Genomic DNA, 20000 nt, shown 5'->3' with positions numbered 1-20000 from the left:
CCACTCAGGGGTGATGTAGTGTGCAGTAACTAATTGTACTTGTAGGGCTGTCAACGAATATTCTATATTGAAATGAATAATCAACCTGTAATTTCTTTCTTTTATAATAATAATTATATTAGATTGTGAAAACAACAGCCCCCGGTGGGCGGTCGTTAGTGGTTAACATACCGCTGTATTCGTTCGGTACACTACACAGCCGTTCGGTTCGGTCCGGTACACACTGAAACGGTTCGGTCCGGTACGGATACGTGTACCTTTACACCCCTGTGATGCTTCCACACACCGTGGAAACACTTGGGATTATAATCCACGAGCGCTCTCTTTTATTGTCCCCGTGAATATCTAATACACTTATTTTTGAATTGTCTATATTATGTGATGTGATTATCAGATTATCAGATTATCAGTGATAATCAAACCGTAAACAAAGAGATCTTTTTTACTGCTGTGAAGCACTTTGAGCTGCAATTCTTGTATGAAAGTTGCTATACAAATAAAGTTTATTATTATTATTATTATTATTATTATTATTATTATTATTATTATTATTATTATTACACAGTAAAAGGATCACCCTTGTAGGCTAAAGTGATGGACATCTGAGGCGGGAACAAGTGATGCTTTTGGAACGCTAGTCACATCCGCCTGTGCTGTTCACTGTGCCGACGTGTCCGTTGTCAGATTCCTCTTGGCTGATTGGTGCAGCACAGTAGCAGCCAGCCTCTCACAGAGCTGTGATTGGTGCAGCACAGTAGCAGCCAGCCTCTCACAGAGCTGTGATTGGTGCAGCACAGTAGCAGCCAGCCTCTCACAGAGCTGTGATTGGTGCAGCACAGTAGCAGCCAGCCTCTCACAGAGCTGTGATTGGTGCAGCACAGTAGCAGCCAGCCTCTCACAGAGCTCTGATTGGTGCAGCACAGTAGCAGCCAGCCTCTCACAGAGCTCTGATTGGTGCAGCACAGTAGCAGCCAGCCTCTCACAGAGCTGACCTCATGTCCCACACTGCTCTGATTGGTGCAGCACAGTAGCAGCCAGCCTCTCACAGAGCTGACCTCATGCCCCACACTGCTGATTGGTGCAGCACAGTAGCAGCCAGCCTCTCACAGAGCTGACCTCATGCCCCACACTGCTGATTGGTGCAGCACAGTAGCAGCCAGCCTCTCACAGAGCTGACCTCATGCCCCACACTGCTGATTGGTGCAGCACAGTAGCAGCCAGCCTCTGATTGGTGCAGCACAGTAGCAGCCAGCCTCTCACAGAGCTGACCTCATGCCCCACACTGCTCTGATCTACGTGCTGCTGCTTCTTTTAACTGGCCGGCGGCCGCGCTATATCTTTTACTGAGACTATTTTTAAACCTCAATCTACCGTCTCCCACTTCCCTTGTGCCTCCTGTCCCCTCCTGCTCCTTCCTGTCCCCTCCTGCTCTTTCCTGTCCCTTCCTGCTCCTTCCTGCTCCTTCCTGCTCCTTCCTGTTCCTTCCTGCTCCTTCCTGTCCCCTCCTGCTCCTTCCTGCTCCTTCCTGTCCCCTCCTGTCCCCTCCTGCTCCTTCCTGTCCCCTCCTGCTCCTTCCTGCTCCTTCCTGCTCCTTCCTGCTCCTTCCTGCTCCTTCCTGCTCCTTCCTGTCCCTTCCTGCTCCTTCCTGCTCCTTCCTGCTCCTTCCTGCTCCTTCCTGCTCCTTCCTGTCCCCTCCTGCTCCTTCCTGTCCCTTCCTGCTCCTTCCTGCTCCTTCCTGCTCCTTCCTGCTCCTTCCTGTCCCCTCCTGCTCATTCCTGCTCCTTCCTGCTCCTTCCTGCTCCTTCCTGTCCCCTCCTGCTCATTCCTGCTCCTTCCTGTCCCCTCCTGCTCATTCCTGCTCCTTCCTGCTCCTTCCTGTCCCCTCCTGCTCCTTCCTGCTCCTTCCTGTCTCCTCCTGCTCCTTCATGCTCCTCTGTGTCTCCTCATGGTCTGAATGGGCTGTGTCTCCTCATGGTCTGAATGAGCTGTGTCTCCTCATGGTCTGAATGAGCTGTGTCTCCTCATGGTCTGAATGGGCTGTGTCTCCTCATGGTTTGGCCTTTTGACAGCTTGAAAGGAGACCGTCAATAAAAGCCTGACAATAATTTAATATGGGTAGTAGTTCTATAAATATGTCCTATGTGTGACATTAGGGTAAACTTTTGAATGTGATTTAAAACGGATACAATTTTATGAGGTAGTTCAGAGTGTCTTAATCTGCTCCACGCTGCTCATTATGGTGTGTTCTTTTAATTTTTTTTACATCATACCCACCATGTACACTTGGAATGGCCAGTGAATCCATTTGTTATGCGATACTTTGGCCTTTTTCCAACCTATGAGATTGAACTTAAGGTTATCATTTTGTAACCACAGTACTATTCAACATGTCTAAGCACAAGAGAGAGAGAGCAGGTGGAACCACTCTTCACGTTGTGGACGTTTAGTTTCATTCAAATAGCTTGGTACTACGGTATTGATTGATTGATTGAAAACTTTATTAACAGATTGCAGAATGGGTACAGTACGGCTCAATACACACAATTGTTAAGGGGATGCAGACCAGAGAAAGACTTTCGTCTTGTTTACATCAGGGTCCCCCATTTTCAATTCATCGTAACATATATGACATACATGACATACAGATAGACAGTACTGCTACATCTATACATTTATGACATACCAGATTTGCAAATACAGTACTGTTTGTGATACAGAAGGAGTCCAGAAAGAAGAGTATATACATTTGATGTAGAAACTCTACATTGGATTGGGTAGGTGGGGGGGGTGGGGGGGACTGTACATTGGAGGTGGTTGGGTGGGGGGGGGGGGGGGGGGGGGGGTACAACTGTACAAACAAAACTGTACATTGGAATATTGACAAGACCATGGATAGGAATAAAAGAGTCTCAGTTTGATACAGAGAGCGGAACACAATCTGCACAGTGAGCCTCGGGCGAGGGATACTTTCAGCCTCATAGTGGAAGAAAAGAAAGAAAGAAAGTCAGGCAGTTCTCCTAAAATAACAGTGTGGGATGAATACTGATAAGCTGCATCTGGCCAACAGGACCCGAGTCCCTCATTTTTTTGTTATGAGAGAGTTGGTCGTCAGAGTTGGTCCAGACAAAACATGCTCTCTGTACGCCAGAGAATTTATGCCAGTAAGCTGGTTTATCGTAAATGGAGTAAAGGAATATTACACCAATTATTGGACAAGTAAGTAAGTAAGTAAGTAAGTAAGTAAGTAAGTAAGTAAGTAAGTAAGTAAGTAAGTAAGTAAGTAAGTAAGTAAGTAAGTAAGTAAGTAAAACTTTATTTTTATAGCACCCTTCTCAGCGCGAGTGCACCACAGCATTTTAAAACATCAGTGAAAATACAAGAAATAAAACATTAAAATGAGCTAAAACACCAGAATAGACAACAAAAAACTAAAACAAAAACAAAAGAAAGACATGAACAGAGATAAATCGGATATAAGTGTTTTAAAAAGCCTGTAGAAGTAGGTTTTTAGCTGCTTTTTAAAGGTGAGCTCTGAGGGAGCGGTGTTCAGGGAGGAGGGAGGAGGGAGAGAGAGGGAGCGGTGTTCAGGGCTACAGGGAGGAGGGAGAGAGAGGGAGCGGTGTTCAGGGAGGAGGGAGGAGAGAGAGAGAGGGAGTGGTGTTCAGGGCTACAGGGAGGAGGGAGAGAGAGGGAGCGGTGTTCAGGGCTACAGGGAGGAGGGAGAGAGAGGGAGCGGTGTTCAGGGCTACAGGGAGGAGGGAGAGAGAGGGAGCGGTGTTCAGGGCTACAGGGAGGAGGGAGAGAGAGGGAGCGGTGTTCAGGGAGGAGGGAGGAGGGAGAGAGAGGGAGCGGTGTTCAGGGCTACAGGGAGGAGGGAGAGAGAGAGAGCGGTGTTCAGGGCTACAGGGAGGAGGGAGAGAGAGGGAGCGGTGTTCAGGGCTACAGGGAGGAGGGAGAGAGAGGGAGCGGTGTTCAGGGCTACAGGGAGGAGGGAGAGAGAGGGAGCGGTGTTCAGGGCTACAGAGAGGAGGGAGAGAGAGGGAGCGGTGTTCAGGGAGGAGGGAGGAGGGAGAGAGAGGGAGCGGTGTTCAGGGAGGAGGGGGGAGGGAGAGAGAGGGAGCGGTGTTCAGGGCTACAGGGAGGAGGGAGAGAGAGGGAGCGGTGTTCAGGGCTACAGGGAGGAGGGAGAGAGAGGGAGCGGTGTTCAGGGCTACAGGGAGGAGGGAGGAGGGAGAGAGAGGGAGCGGTGTTCAGGGCTACAGGGAGGAGGGAGAGAGAGGGAGCGGTGTTCAGGGCTACAGGGAGGAGGGAGAGAGAGGGAGCGGTGTTCAGGGCTACAGGGAGGAGGGAGAGAGAGGGAGCGGTGTTCAGGGCTACAGGGAGGAGGGAGAGAGAGGGAGCGGTGTTCAGGGCTACAGGGAGGAGGGAGGAGGGAGAGAGAGGGAGCGGTGTTCAGGGCTACAGGGAGGAGGGAGAGAGAGGGAGCGGTGTTCAGGGCTACAGGGAGGAGGGAGAGAGAGGGAGCGGTGTTCAGGGCTACAGGGAGGAGGGAGAGAGAGGGAGCGGTGTTCAGGGCTACAGGGAGGAGGGAGAGAGAGGGAGCGGTGTTCAGGGCTACAGGGAGGAGGGAGAGAGAGGGAGCGGTGTTCAGGGCTACAGGGAGGAGGGAGAGAGAGGGAGAGGTGTTCAGGGCTACAGGGAGGAGGGAGAGAGAGGGAGCGGTGTTCAGGGCTACAGGGAGGAGGGAGAGAGAGGGAGCGGTGTTCAGGGAGGAGGGAGAGAGAGGGAGCGGTGTTCAGGGCTACAGGGAGGAGGGAGAGAGAGGGAGCTGTGTTCAGGGCTACAGGGAGGAGGGAGAGAGAGGGAGCGGTGTTCAGGGAGGAGGGAGAGAGAGGGAGAGAGAGGGAGCGGTGTTCAGGGCTACAGGGAGGAGGGAGAGAGAGGGAGCGGTGTTCAGGGCTACAGGGAGGAGGGAGAGAGAGGGAGCGGTGTTCAGGGCTACAGGGAGGAGGGAGGAGGGAGAGAGAGGGAGCGGTGTTCAGGGCTACAGGGAGGAGGGAGAGAGAGGGAGCGGTGTTCAGGGCTACAGGGAGGAGGGAGAGAGAGGGAGCGGTGTTCAGGGCTACAGGGAGGAGGGAGAGAGAGGGAGCGGTGTTCAGGGCTACAGGGAGGAGGGAGAGAGAGGGAGCGGTGTTCAGGGCTGAAGGGAGGAGGGAGAGAGAGGGAGCGGTGTTCAGGGCTACAGGGAGGAGGGAGAGAGAGGGAGCGGTGTTCAGGGCTACAGGGAGGAGGGAGAGAGAGGGAGCGGTGTTCAGGGCTACAGGGAGGAGGGAGAGAGAGGGAGCGGTGTTCAGGGCTACAGGGAGGAGGGAGAGAGAGGGAGCGGTGTTCAGGGCTACAGGGAGGAGGGAGAGAGAGGGAGCGGTGTTCAGGGCTACAGGGAGGAGGGCTCTGAGGGAGCGGTGTTCAGGGAGGAGGGAGGAGGGAGAGAGAGAGAGCGGTGTTCAGGGCTACAGGGAGGAGGGAGAGAGAGAGAGCGGTGTTCAGGGAGGAGGGGGGAGGGAGAGAGAGGGAGCGGTGTTCAGGGAGGAGGGAGAGAGAGGGAGAGAGAGGGAGCGGTGTTCAGGGCTACAGGGAGGAGGGAGAGAGAGGGAGCGGTGTTCAGGGCTACAGGGAGGAGGGAGAGAGAGGGAGCGGTGTTCAGGGCTACAGGGAGGAGGGAGAGAGAGGGAGCGGTGTTCAGGGCTACAGGGAGGAGGGAGAGAGAGGGAGCGGTGTTCAGGGAGGAGGGAGGAGGAAGAGAGAGGGAGCGGTGTTCAGGGCTACAGGGAGGAGGGAGAGAGAGGGAGAGGTGTTCAGGGAGGAGGGAGGAGGGAGAGAGAGGGAGCGGTGTTCAGGGCTACAGGGAGGAGGGAGAGAGAGGGAGCGGTGTTCAGGGCTACAGGGAGGAGGGAGAGAGAGGGAGCGGTGTTCAGGGCTACAGGGAGGAGGGAGAGAGAGGGAGCGGTGTTCAGGGCTACAGGGAGGAGGGAGAGAGAGGGAGCGGTGTTCAGGGCTACAGGGAGGAGGGAGAGAGAGGGAGCGGTGTTCAGGGAGGAGGGAGAGAGAGGGAGAGAGAGGGAGCGGTGTTCAGGGCTACAGGGAGGAGGGAGAGAGAGGGAGCGGTGTTCAGGGCTACAGGGAGGAGGGAGAGAGAGGGAGCGGTGTTCAGGGCTACAGGGAGGAGGGAGAGAGAGGGAGCGGTGTTCAGGGCTACAGGGAGGAGGGAGAGAGAGGGAGCGGTGTTCAGGGCTACAGGGAGGAGGGCTCTGAGGGAGCGGTGTTCAGGGCTACAGGGAGGAGGGAGAGAGAGGGAGCGGTGTTCAGGGCTACAGGGAGGAGGGAGAGAGAGGGAGCGGTGTTCAGGGCTAAAGGGAGGAGGGCTCTGAGGGAGCGGTGTTCAGGGCTACAGGGAGGAGGGCGTTCCAGAGCCTTGGGGCTGCAGACACCGTGAAGACTCGCTCCCCTTCTGTCTTCAGTCTTTTACAGCTGGTGACTTCATTCACGCTACAACGTCTACAACGTCTACAGACTATGAATCAATGTGGCTGAATTAAAGAATGAATAAGTAATACGTGTCAAATCACATTTGTTTACCAACCATTTTGTTATTTGTGTACTATAAGATGAAACAACTGTGAACTGTGTCTTGTGTGGTAGAGCGTGGCGCAGCGGCAGAATCCTTGTCTCTCAAACACACATCTTCCAAAAAGCTGGTTTGATTCCTGATAATTTTTTTTTTATCATTTTATTTTTCAAACGTATTCAAGAATAAACATCATAACTATCACAACAGTTGTAACTGAGGGGTACAATTCCCTGACTGTATTACTAGATATGATACTTACTACCACTACCTTTGTACTTAATATTCGGCCACCCAGTACTCGGCATAAATATATTATGATGAACACTGTCACGTAGATGAAACGGATCCAACACAAATGTACGAATTAGAAATAGGTCTTTATTTCTACACAGCGATGGTGTGTAGAGCAAGCACTTAATCAAATCAATCACATTTATGAATGGGAATTAGTATGCACTTTTATGGCAAGAGTATTCGTCGGTATATCAATAGAGAATGTCCAATCTCTGAAGGCGCAGGTGGTACATATACGACCTGGAATAGTTTAAGGAATAACAGCAATGATACTTTAATGATTATAGACTGGATACACTAGGGGGGGTTAATCCGGTCGCTTGTAAGCCGACAGGAGTAGGAAGGGGGGGGGGGGTAGAATCCGGCTGCCTCATCCGGCCAAGGGTATCCCAGGTGAACCCACTGTAGTGCCGTTCAATGCGCCGGCGATCCTTGGACCACAGATGAAAGCAGGTGGACTCTTTGTGGGCCGGCGTCCTCCGGTCCACGGAGGAGAGACGTGAAGCGACCTCGTCTTGCAGAGCGTCTCCTCACCTTGCGTCCTCTCCAGGGGGGGGGGGGTTCCAACACACGGCAGTGTCGGGGGTCTTTATCCATGGAATAATCAACGTATACAAAGCATAATCCGTGCCGGGGAAGGCGGGCTGTCGTCGGTAGAATAATCCGGTATACAGGTCCACTCGCTCGTCGGCTCTGGGGCTCCTCGGGTGCAGCTTCACGTGGGGTCAACCACCCTGGATAAGCAGCCAGTTCTCTGCCCGAAACGATGGGGTACTGACTACGGTAGTATTCTCACCGCACGAAGCACTATATATTAACAGACTATTATTAGCTTAATAGACTACGTCCAACTCGACGATATAGTGCCAAATATGACTATTCAAATATTAATATACACGATGTCTCAATACCGATGGTAGGCGAACTTGGCCTTACTCCCACACGTGTCGTCGCGGGGAGGCTTTACGTCTGTGACTCTATTGGAGGGTAAGAAACTTAGTGGTGCGGTAGCCAGATTCCTACGCGGAACTAGGACTTGTTCGTACATGTTGAGCGGTACGTTTGAACTGGGTCTGAGGGGTATGGCAGCCTGGCACCAAGGTCTCGACCAATAGTAGAATGGAGACTATTATGGGATGTTCAGTAGGCTAGAATGGATATTCAATGCATATTGTACAAGGAATATACAAGGGATATCAGGGAATATTAGAGAATATACAAATACAATTAAATATATATATATAAATAAATATATATATTCGGTTTAATCTGGCCCTTCACAACAGCCACCCCCTGATTGGTCCCAGACCTAATCAGTTAAACAGAGACAGATTAATCGCGTTGTCTATTTACACATAAGGGTTTGCTGTAGGGGTCAGTCAACTTCACCAAGTCATAGGGTTATAGGGTCATGGTCATCATCGATTGTGTCTGGGAGTCGGGGCAGTTCCATGAGCCTCGCCACGGGACGGGTGTAAGTGCGACCCTGGACGAGCACTTCAGCTGCTCGGACCTTGCTGTCGGCACCGGTTATCACTTTGCTTACGCGGCCGGCCGGCCACATAGCTCTGGGCAGTGATTGATCAATAATCATGACGACTGTTCCTTCTGTCAAATTGTCTCTCTCCTTTACCCACCCCTGGCGGGTCTGTAGAGACGGTAGGTAGCGCAGTAGGAAACCGCTCCAAAACCTGTCGGCTAATACTTGGCTGTACCTCCACATTCGTCGGCCGTTCGCCTCTTCAGGCCGGTACATTGTCTGGGGCAATGCAGGATCTAGCCGCCCCATCAGGAGTGTGTTGGGGGTAACTGGGTAGATAACAGTGCTCAATCCACAGAACACAGGCTTCTTATTTTCCACCTCCTCTGGACTTGCTTCCCTCGGGATAGGCATGGGCCACTGTCTTTCCGGGAGTCTTAGGAATGCGGGGCCGTCACTGTAAGCATTGTGACGGGTGAGGTCATCCAGGGGGATCCCCCGGGTGATGACGTCAGCTGGGTTCTGTTTTGTATCAACGTAGCGCCACTCTGTTTCTCCGGTTAACTCTTCGGTTAAGTCTTGAATCTCGGTGACTCTGACTCCCACGAAGACTTTGTACTTGCATGAGTCCGATTTGATCCAGGCGAGTACTGTCGTGGAATCTGACCACAGGATTGTTCTAGACACCGGTATGGTGAGCTCACGTTGGATGAGCGTGGCTAGGTGCGCTCCGGCTAGGGCTGCGCAGAGCTCTAGACGTGGGATAGATTGTTGCTTGCGTGGGGCTATTCTCGAGCGGGCGAGGACAAATGCTGTGTAGATCTCTCCCCCCTTTTCTTGGGCCCGCAAGTAGGCTACTGATCCGTATGCGACCTCTGAGGCGTCACTGAAGACGTGTAAGTCCATTTTACATGTCTCTGGCCTCACCGTGGGTGGGAGGTAGCTTCGGCGCATATTAACGCCTGGGAGTGAGTGGAGCTCCATCTCCCACTCTCTCCAGGTGGATGTAAGGTGTGCGGGAATGGGGTCGTCCCAGCCCTGGTCCTTGTCCCACAATGCTCGTACAATCATTTTTGCCCTGGTGGTGTACGGTAGAATACATCCTAGCGGGTCATATTGTCGGGCGAGTGTTGTGTACACACTCCGTCTGGTGGTCGGCGCCGCCGCCGGCCTTCCCTGCGCCGTAGTCAGGGGCTTGTGTCTGTAGTGAAGCGAATCTGTTTTGAATCGCCACACCAATCCCAGGGTCATCTCCTGGGCTTCTCCCGGGATTGTAGCCATCCAGGTCTCGCTGCTGGCTGCCTTGTCCTCGGAGGAGAGGCTGCGCAGTACTTGCGGATCGCTGCTGGCCCACTGCCTGAGATCAAAGCCGCCTTTGATCAATGAGGCGCGGAGTTTAATCAGGAGAGCCTCGGCTTCTTCCTGGGTTGAAAGGCTTTGTAGACAGTTGTCTACGTAGAAGCTGTTCTTTACGCTGTGTCGGACCTCTTCGTCCGCTGCTGGGTCCTCTGCTACATGTTTCTGTAGTGCAAATGTAGCACAGCAGGGGCTGCACGTCGTTCCGAAGGGGAGGACTTCCCATTGGTAGATGGCTGGGTGCTCATCTCCTGGCTTCTCTCTCCATAGGAACCGTAACAGGGGCTTGTCCTCCTCTACTAATCTCACCTGCAGGAACATTCCTTTAATGTCCCCGCTGATGGCCACCTTTTCCTGGCGGAAGCGGAGTAGAACGCCGAGTAGGGAGGGGCCGAGTGTGGGACCGGGCAGTAACTCTTTATTCAGATTTTGGGATCCGATCTGGTAGCTGCAGTTAAATACTATGCGGTCTTTACCGTTGTGATGGACCTTGTGGTGAGGCACGTACCACGATTCAGTGGTCTGGTCAGCCTCTTTAATGTCCATCTTTGTGACGTGTCCCGCTGTGATGAGCTTCTCAATCTCAGCGCGGTATACACTCTCTTGGGCGGGGTTCTTGGCTAAGCGCCGCTCCGTGTTCAGCAGGTACCGTTCTGTGGCGTCTGTCTTGGCGTGGAAAGTAGGCATTCCTTCTCGCCGCAGGAGTGGCGTGGCGTATCTCAACACGCCGTTGACCGGGACTCTCTTGGTCCCTGTCTCGAGGAGGTGAATGGCGTAAATGTCATCTTTAGAGCGAATGTCTTTCTTTCCGTTCTTAAAGGGCATTTGTTCCAAGGTCCATAGCCGCTCTACGTGTTGCAGGAGTGCGGTTTCTCCCTCTGTGACTCGGGAGTGGAGACATCTAGTGGCTGTACTTCGGTTGAGAGATTTGGCGAGCGGGCCTTGGAGAGTCCATCCCAAACGGGTCTCGACTGCTGCAGGACAGCCTCGGGGTCCGGTATGAACCCGGTCTATCGGGACAATGAGGTCTGCATGGTCGGAGCCTATCAACAGGGTCGGCATAGCATTGTCTATGAGCGGGATCGGTAACTTGCGCAGATGTGCATATTTCTCCATCAGCTTGGCGACGGGGTATGTGTACCGCGACAGTCCTATTTCTTGGCTGGTGAAAGCGTCTGTAATCTGGTACCGTCGCTCAGGCTGGCCGCTTGCTGCGATAGAGAATGAGACATTCTCGCCCTTTATCGTCTTCAAATCTCGTCTTATTGTCCGAATTGTCATTTGGGTTTCGCTTCCCCGCAGCCCTAGCTGGGCCGCAGCGGAGGCGAGCAGAAGGGTCTTCTCGGACCCGTCATCGAGGACGGCGTAAGTGTCCAGGACTTTATTCTGGTAGCTTAGTGTCACACGCACTACTTTTAGGAGTACTCGGGCTCCACTGCTGCTGGCGGGATCGATGTACATGACGCTCGCTTTGCTGCTGGATGGTGCGGGTGAAGGGCGCCGTCTGTTACTGTCGTGAAGTATGTCCAGATGGGCTCCATCGCACTTGGTGCACCTTTTCTTTAAGCGGCATTCGGCTGCCATGTGTGAGCGCGCACAGCGAAAACAGCGCTTGTTGGACTTTATCCATTGACTTGCTTCCTCCGCGTTCAGCTTGGGGAAGGAGTCACATTGCGCTAGCCAGTGTTCTTTCTCACAGTAGGGGCACACTATCTTCCACTTCTCCGTTCTGGAGGGGGTACTGTGGCTCCTGCTGCTCGGTACTGACTCCGATTGGTGCATCACAGTCACCGATCTTCTTCCATCATTTAGTCGTCTGGTTCCTTCTCTGGAGCCAGGGGTGCTCCGTCCGAATGTATCTAGCCGTAGGCTGCTGACTTCTCTCGCCAGGAAGTCTGCTAGATCGAGGAGGTTCGGTTCGGGGCCATTCGGGTCTCGGTGGTCTCTCTGCCGCCTAAAACGCTCCTGTCGAGCGGGCGGCAGCTTCTCCAAGATCCTTTCCACATTTGAGTTGGCGTAAAGTTCATGCCTCCCCTTCTCTCTCTGCGCTCCCAACATCCCTACCAGGGATTGCACTCTGATGGACAGGTCGTCCAGTGCTCGATTGTCTATTGCTGGGGGTAAGCGGTCGATGTGTCGGATCTCCTGGATCACGTAATCCCATATGCGCCCATACCTCTGGTCCAATGCTACCAGCGCTGCTGTGTATGGGGTGGTGGAAGTCGCGTAGGCGAGCGCTATATTATGTGCGCGGGGTACCTTTAAGTGCTTCAGTAGGATGGCGTATTTATGGCGTTCATCCAATACATCCACCAACATGGTCTCCAGACACATGCGGAGTTCTGTATACTGGGCCCGGTTCTCTTGGGTGAAGTCGGGTACCATAGGCGTGCCAATGTATGACGCTGACTGTGGATACATCGGCGAGCGTTGGGGGAGAGGCCTCCTAGGCGAGTCTCCTCCCGCTCCTTGGTATGGGCTGGTACCGGCAGTGTACCATGGCCCGCTTGTCCAGGTGCTGTTCCTCGGTGCGGGTCGTGCGTCGTGCTCACCCGGGTATAGAGTCGGGGGTCTATAGCGCAGCTCCGCGGGAGTATAGCCTGGGCTGTACCGGACCTCCTGGTTCTCCTCCTCTTCCTCTTCGTCTTCGGTTAGGTCATCCAGTGCTTGTAGTCTCTGGTTTAGCCTCTCCACAGGATATGCTGCTCCTTCCCGGTTGCTAGGTCTCGCTTGGACCGGTGGGGGGAGGTGGTCTGTGGGGGGTATAGACCTCGTCTGTTGGTCAAGTTCAGGGTTGTTTACTCGGCTAGGGGATGCCGCCCTGGAGGTGTGTCTAGACGAGTTCCTGGAGCCTCTGGCGGAGGGAGAGGGTGTTGTCCGTCTGATCAGCTGTTCTATTAGTTGCGCTTGCTGTCTGTCGCGCTCTGCGTCCCGTAGAGCACCAGCAGCTGCTCGCTGGCTGTCTGCTCGGTCTCGGGCCACATTCTCTTCCCTCTGAATGCGTCTTATTTCTAGACGTATATGCTCTTCTTCGCTCCGCTGCTGGATCTGCAGTCGGTCGCGTTCAGCAGCGGCGTTCAGGCTGATGAGGAAGGCCTGCTGTAGGGTCCTCTCTGCCTCGCTGGGGGAAGGCGGTTGTATAGGGGAGCCTTCCCTCAGGGTACTCCTTGCGGAGCCTTGGAGCTCTATCTCCACGGTGCTCTCCCCGTCTTCTTCCGTGTCGAGTTCTCTCTCGGTAGCGTTGTATTCCTCCCGGGACTCGTCGGGGACTACTTCTTCAGTACTGGCGGGGTGTGAAGTCATGTCTGGTTCCCACTGGTCCCTACCGTGAACTTGGTCAGTTACATTAGAACCCGTAGGGGCCTCTATGGTCGGGGTAGTCTGGGCGTTGGGGTTAGACATACTTTTACTTTCTAGTTTTACCGCGTTTACTGTTAGTAGAAGACTAGGTTGTTGACTGACAGCGTAAGCCTCTAAGTACTGAGGGAGCCGTCGTTCGCGCTGCGGGCGTTGGTTAGGAGGATCGTTTCGTGGAGTGTTCATCATAGGCCATTTCAATATTAATAACACTATATTAATATTACACTAATTACCCTCCGGCTCGAAGGACCAATTGTAACTGAGGGGTACAATTCCCTGACTGTATTACTAGATATGATACTTACTACCACTACCTTTGTACTTAATATTCGGCCACCCAGTACTCGGCATAAATATATTATGATGAACACTGTCACGTAGATGAAACGGATCCAACACAAATGTACGAATTAGAAATAGGTCTTTATTTCTACACAGCGATGGTGTGTAGAGCAAGCACTTAATCAAATCAATCACATTTATGAATGGGAATTAGTATGCACTTTTATGGCAAGAGTATTCGTCGGTATATCAATAGAGAATGTCCAATCTCTGAAGGCGCAGGTGGTACATATACGACCTGGAATAGTTTAAGGAATAACAGCAATGATACTTTAATGATTATAGACTGGATACACTAGGGGGGGTTAATCCGGTCGCTTGTAAGCCGACAGGAGTAGGAAGGGGGGGGGGGTAGAATCCGGCTGCCTCATCCGGCCAAGGGTATCCCAGGTGAACCCACTGTAGTGCCGTTCAATGCGCCGGCGATCCTTGGACCACAGATGAAAGCAGGTGGACTCTTTGTGGGCCGGCGTCCTCCGGTCCACGGAGGAGAGACGTGAAGCGACCTCGTCTTGCAGAGCGTCTCCTCACCTTGCGTCCTCTCCAGGGGGGGGGGGTTCCAACACACGGCAGTGTCGGGGGTCTTTATCCATGGAATAATCAACGTATACAAAGCATAATCCGTGCCGGGGAAGGCGGGCTGTCGTCGGTAGAATAATCCGGTATACAGGTCCACTCGCTCGTCGGCTCTGGGGCTCCTCGGGTGCAGCTTCACGTGGGGTCAACCACCCTGGATAAGCAGCCAGTTCTCTGCCCGAAACGATGGGGTACTGACTACGGTAGTATTCTCACCGCACAAAGCACTATATATTAACAGACTATTATTAGCTTAATAGACTACGTCCAACTCGACGATATAGTGCCAAATATGACTATTCAAATATTAATATACACGATGTCTCAATACCGATGGTAGGCGAACTTGGCCTTACTCCCACACGTGTCGTCGCGGGGAGGCTTTACGTCTGTGACTCTATTGGAGGGTAAGAAACTGGACTGAAAAGGAAGTCCTACTTTAGTAGCGCAGTATATATACGCACTATGAACAAATAGTACCGTTAGTGGTGCGGTAGCCAGATTCCTACGCGGAACTAGGACTTGTTCGTACATGTTGAGCGGTACGTTTGAACTGGGTCTGAGGGGTATGGCAGCCTGGCACCAAGGTCTCGACCAATAGTAGAATGGAGACTATTATGGGATGTTCAGTAGGCTAGAATGGATATTCAATGCATATTGTACAAGGAATATACAAGGGATATCAGGGAATATTAGAGAATATACAAATACAATTAAATATATATATATAAATAAATATATATATTCGGTTTAATCTGGCCCTTCACAACAACAGTAGTTATAATGTATATTATCATCAATACGTTAGTTTCATTTTATTAAATGTCCTTTGGTCGATAACGGCGATAGGAGGGCAACATTGTCGGCCCTCGCAGGAATGGGAGTGGCCGGCTCTGCGCTGACATGGCTGACATCATACCTCAATGACCGCTCCTACCAAGTGTCATGGAGAGGGACCCTGTCGGCCACCCGCCCCCTGCGGACGGGTGTCCCCCAGGGCTCGGTCCTAGGACCCCTTCTCTTCTCCCTCTACACTAAATCACTGGGTAACATTATCACGTCTCATGGCTTCTCGTATCATTGCTATGCCGATGATACTCAACTCTTCCTCTCCTTCCCTCCCTCAGATATCCACGTCTCTGAGCGGATCTCGGCCTGTCTGTCCGACATCTCCGCCTGGATGACGACCAACCACCTCAAACTGAACCTAAGCAAAACAGAATTGCTCCACCTGCCGGCCAAATCCTCCCCCCTGACCGACCTTTCCATCACAGTCGAGAATGCAGCTGTGACCGCGTCCCCGACCGCCAAGAACCTTGGTGTTGTCCTCGACGACCAGTTGAACTGCTCTGCTCACATTGCAGCGACAACCAGAACCTGCAGATTCCTCCTGAGCAACGTCAGAAGGATCCGCCCCTTCCTGACAAAAGAAGCCACCCAACTCCTCGTCCAATCAACAGTCATCTCCCGCCTCAACTACTGCAACGCACTGCTCGCTGGCCTTCCGGCCACTGCCACTAAGCCTCTTCAACTCATTCAGAACGCAGCGGCCCGCCTGATCTCAAACCTACCGAAGTCGGCCCATGTCACCCCTCTTCTCAGGGACCTGCACTGGCTCCCCATTGCTGCACGAATCCGCTTCAATCCGCCTACCTCCGGTCAATGGTCTCTAACTACACACCCTCAAGACCCCTACGCTCTGCATCTTCTGGCCGCCTCAGACCCACTCCTATCCAAGCTCCCGGAGGGTCATCAAGGAGAAGTCGCCTATTCTCAGTCCTTGCCCCACAATGGTGGAATGAACTACCCACCCCAGTTAGGACAGCCGAAACCTGTCCAATCTTTCGCCGTCGACTAAAGACGCACTTCTTCAACCATTATCTGAAATAATAATAAAAAAAAAATCTAACCCTGACTAACCTTACTGTCATGCACTTGTCCTAATAAACTAACCTACACTGTAACACGCAACACTTTGATGAACATTGTTACTCAGCTGATAGAGTTGTGCCCTTCCTGATGACTTGTCGTACAGAACTTGTAAGTCGATTTGGATAAAAGCGTCAGCTAAATGACTAAATGTAAATGTAGAGAGAGTTATGCTGCTCTGATTAAAGGTTATGTTAAAGTGGTATGTGGTCCAGTTATGCTGCTCTGATTAAAGGTTATGTTAAAGTGGTATGTGCTCCAGTTATGCTGCTCTGATTTAAAGGTTACGTTAAAGTGGTATGTGGTCCAGTTATGCTGCTCTGATTAAAGGTTATGTTAAAGTGGTATGTGGTCCAGTTATGCTGCTCTGATTAAAGGTTATGTTAAAGTGGTATGTGGTCCAGTTATGCTGCTCTGATTAAAGGTTATGTTAAAGTGGTATGTGGTCCCAGCTGTCTATGGGTCCTTCCTCTTGAAGTTGGCGGACTTCACATTTTAAAGTACATAATCTTCATACATTTTTGCCATGTTTCTATATATATTTTTTTCAAACAACTTGTAACCAATGGGTTCAGATAAATGTAGTGGAGTAAAAAGTACAGTATTTTCTTTGAAAATATAGTTGAGTAAAAGTACAAAGTTCCCTGAAATTAAAATACTCAAGTACAAGTACCTCAAGATTGTATTTACAGTAAGTAGCCTATACGGGGCTCGAGTAAAAATACTTACTACATTCTACAACTACAATACTACATTCCACCACTGAAATATGCTTCATACCTGACCCCATTTGAATATGATGCCATCATAAAGTGAAATTGCTATGCAATATACAACTTCAAAGGCATGAGAGAGAACCAGGGATACTTTTTAATCTTCACAATGACTTGTCATCTAAACAAGAACATCTTGAGATGATTTATAATGAAATAATTTAATATTTAGGAACTGGTATAGTTTAGTCATGCATGTAACTCGATATTTGAAGGGATCAAGATGATAAATGTGTGAGAATTGTTCTATATGTAACCACCTCAAACTTCAATGCCCCGGTCTCCCACACCGCAGGCAGCAACACAGACCGCTATACCAAGAGGTGAATCCACTTCCAAGTAATGGGTCTATGCGTCTTTTGAGGATGTGAGAGTGAGTTTAACCCACAGCACCGCTACTCACCCCAGCCCTTCTTGACTGCGCTTCACGATACCATCAGTTACATATATATCCTACGTTTTTTGCTGTTAAATGAATAAATGAATTATTCATATGGTCACAGAGAAAAATACAACATAGGAACTAGGACGTTTCGGTCTTTGTGATAACCCCCAAACATGTTTTGATCTATAGAATTCTCTTGTTGTTATTTTGTTGTTTTATTTGTCACATATAAGGTACATGTACATGAATGAATGAATGAATGAATGAATGAATGAATGAATGAATGAATGAATGAATGAATGAATGAATGAATGAATGAAAACTTTATTAACAGATTGCAGAATGGGTACAATACAGTACGGCTCAATACACACAATTGTTAAGGGGATGCAGACCAGAGAAAGACTTTCGTCTTGTTTACATCAGGGTCCCCCATTTTCAATTCATAGTGACATTTATGACATACATGACATACATGACATACATGACATTTATGGCATAGGGACATACATGACATACGGGTATTTTGTGACATATACAATATGCAAATATACAGTACTGTTACCCAGAGATCCTAACAGAGAATATATACATATGATGGGGAGGAGACTGTACATTAGGAGGGGAGGAGATTTACAGTGAAATGCTTGGTTCCGTATGAGCCTCCAGAGATTATGTGCTATACAGTAAAAAGTCAAAATAATAAAGACCAAACACTATGTATATGTATATTCCCCTCCCACCCACCCACCCCCTCCTAATGTACAGTCCCCTCCCCATCATATGTATATACTCTGTCAGGATCTAGGGGTAACAGTACTGTATATTTGAATACCGCCTATGTCACAAATGTATCAGTACTAAATACCTATATGTCCCTATGCCATAAATGTCATGTATGTTGTGTATGTCATAAATGTCTATATGAATTGAAAATGGGGGACCCTGATGGAAACAAGACAAACGTCTTTCTCAGGTCTGCATCCCCTTAACAATTGTATGTATTGAGCCATACTGTATTGTACCCATTCTGCAATCTGTTAAATAAAGTTTTCATTCATTCATTCATTCATTCATTCATTCATTCATTCATTCTATACAAAATATACGATATACAAACTAAAGTACAACCTAAAGTACTAAATGAATTTAATTAATGAATAGAAACACTCAAATACTAACATTTAGCTTTGGATCCCCTGTGCCTCTGTGCCTCTGTCGGGGTGTTTGGGCCTGTTGGCTCGGGTTTACCTCTGAAACGTGGCCTCCCGGGCGGAAGCACTGCGTGGCTCTTTAAGGCGCAGCGCCGCCCCTGTTGGGAGCTCCAGGACAGGAAGGGGAGGGGGCACAGCCGGAGACGGTAGCGGTGCCTGGGCGCTCACAACCCGGCTGGAATATCACCTCGCTTCGCGGCGGCTCAGGCTCCTCGGTGCGCACAGAGAGAGAGAGCCGGGCAGACAGCTCACAGAACACCGGGCAGACGGAGCGCACAGAGCCGGGGAGGGGGATCACACAGCCGGGCAGACGGAGCTCATAGCCGGGCAGACAGAGCGCACAGAGCCGGGCAGACGGAGCTCATAGCCGGGCAGACAGCTCACAGAGCCGGGGAGACAGAGCTCATACGCGGGCAGACAGCTCACAGAGCCGGGCAGACGGAGCGCACAGAGCCGGGCAGACGGAGCGCACAGAGCCGGTGCCCGGGGGGGGGGGGGGGGGGTCGGGGGCTGAACGATGGACGGCATTTATGATTTATTAATTATATTCCAAGTCGGAACCATGAGGGCTTCGGCGTTTGTTTGATAGCAGCAAGGTGTATTGAAATCGCACTGAAATTGACTGAAATTGACCGGCGGCGGGGTCCATCACGTGAGTATATTAATATATATATTTATATATTTATACCCTCTATCGTTATTATTGTGCCACGGTGCTGGAACCCATGACGTCACTGGAGAGGCGACCCCCCCCCCCCCCACAAACGATTTATTTTGTAGGTTCATCTTCTTGACCGTCATCATCATCATCATCATCATCATCATCATCATCCACCGTCTTGTTGTTGACATTGTTGGATAAATGAATGTATGGATTGCGAGATGTTTTTGTTGTACCGTCCGTTCACACGCACCGTGCACGCCGCTCTGGCCTGCTCTGGGAGATACTAGCGAGTGATTATTAATAACAGACCCACGGTATAATGTAGGTTTCATGAGAATAATGTCTCCGGCAGTGGTGCGTTATTGAAATGTACTGTAATGTCTAAACCCCCTCTTCTCCCTGTTGTTGAACAAGCTGCATGATTTCTGAAGCGTCTATATTTTAGGGTTTTATAATTGCGACATGTGAATGAATGAATGAATGAAAACTTTATTGAACAGATTGCAGAACAGGTACAACACACAGTACGTGGCTCAATACACACAATTGTTAAAAAAAACCTTTCACTTTCAGTAAAGGGTTAACCTTCTGTCGTGTGGCAGTGAAAAGGGTTACCCTTCTCTTCTGTGTGTATTGTCGCGGACGTGAAAGGGTTAACCGTTTTGGTAGTGCGGCGGTGAAAGGGTTAAGGGGATGCAGTCAGACCAGAGACAGACGTTTGTCTTGTTTACATCAGGGTCCCCCCCATCTTCATTCAGAGTGTCTCTCTCTCCCTCTTTCTCTCCCTCTTTCTCTGATGTCATCTTTATGAATAGAAAGCCAAAAGGCACTGAGTGGAGTCTTCTGTTCTGTAAGCGGTATAACTTCGTTCTAGGCCCAGTTCGGCTCGTATTATATCGGTCTTATTGTGTTATTACAGGTTCCTCCATATTCTGCCAGCGCTTCTCTCTCTCTCTCTGCCTGTTGCTCCAGTCACATATTGCAATTATCACCTCCATG

At 50.6% G+C, this 20000-nt stretch overlaps 1 protein-coding gene across 1 annotated transcript in view; it reads left to right on the top strand.

Annotated features, from left to right (window-relative positions):
- The window catches only part of LOC311248780 (pleckstrin homology-like domain family B member 1), a gene marked incomplete at both ends in the record, with an annotated part of 138719 nt that overhangs the window by 11458 nt on the left and 107261 nt on the right, over nucleotides 1-20000 (top strand).

Source organism: Notolepis coatsorum (assembly GCF_963971535.1).
Source record: "Notolepis coatsorum genome assembly, contig: SCAFFOLD_330, whole genome shotgun sequence".
Taxonomy (NCBI): domain Eukaryota; kingdom Metazoa; phylum Chordata; class Actinopteri; order Aulopiformes; family Paralepididae; genus Notolepis; species Notolepis coatsorum.
The sequence above is the reverse complement of the archived record's forward strand: the minus strand, read 5'-3'. Positions and strand labels throughout refer to the sequence as shown.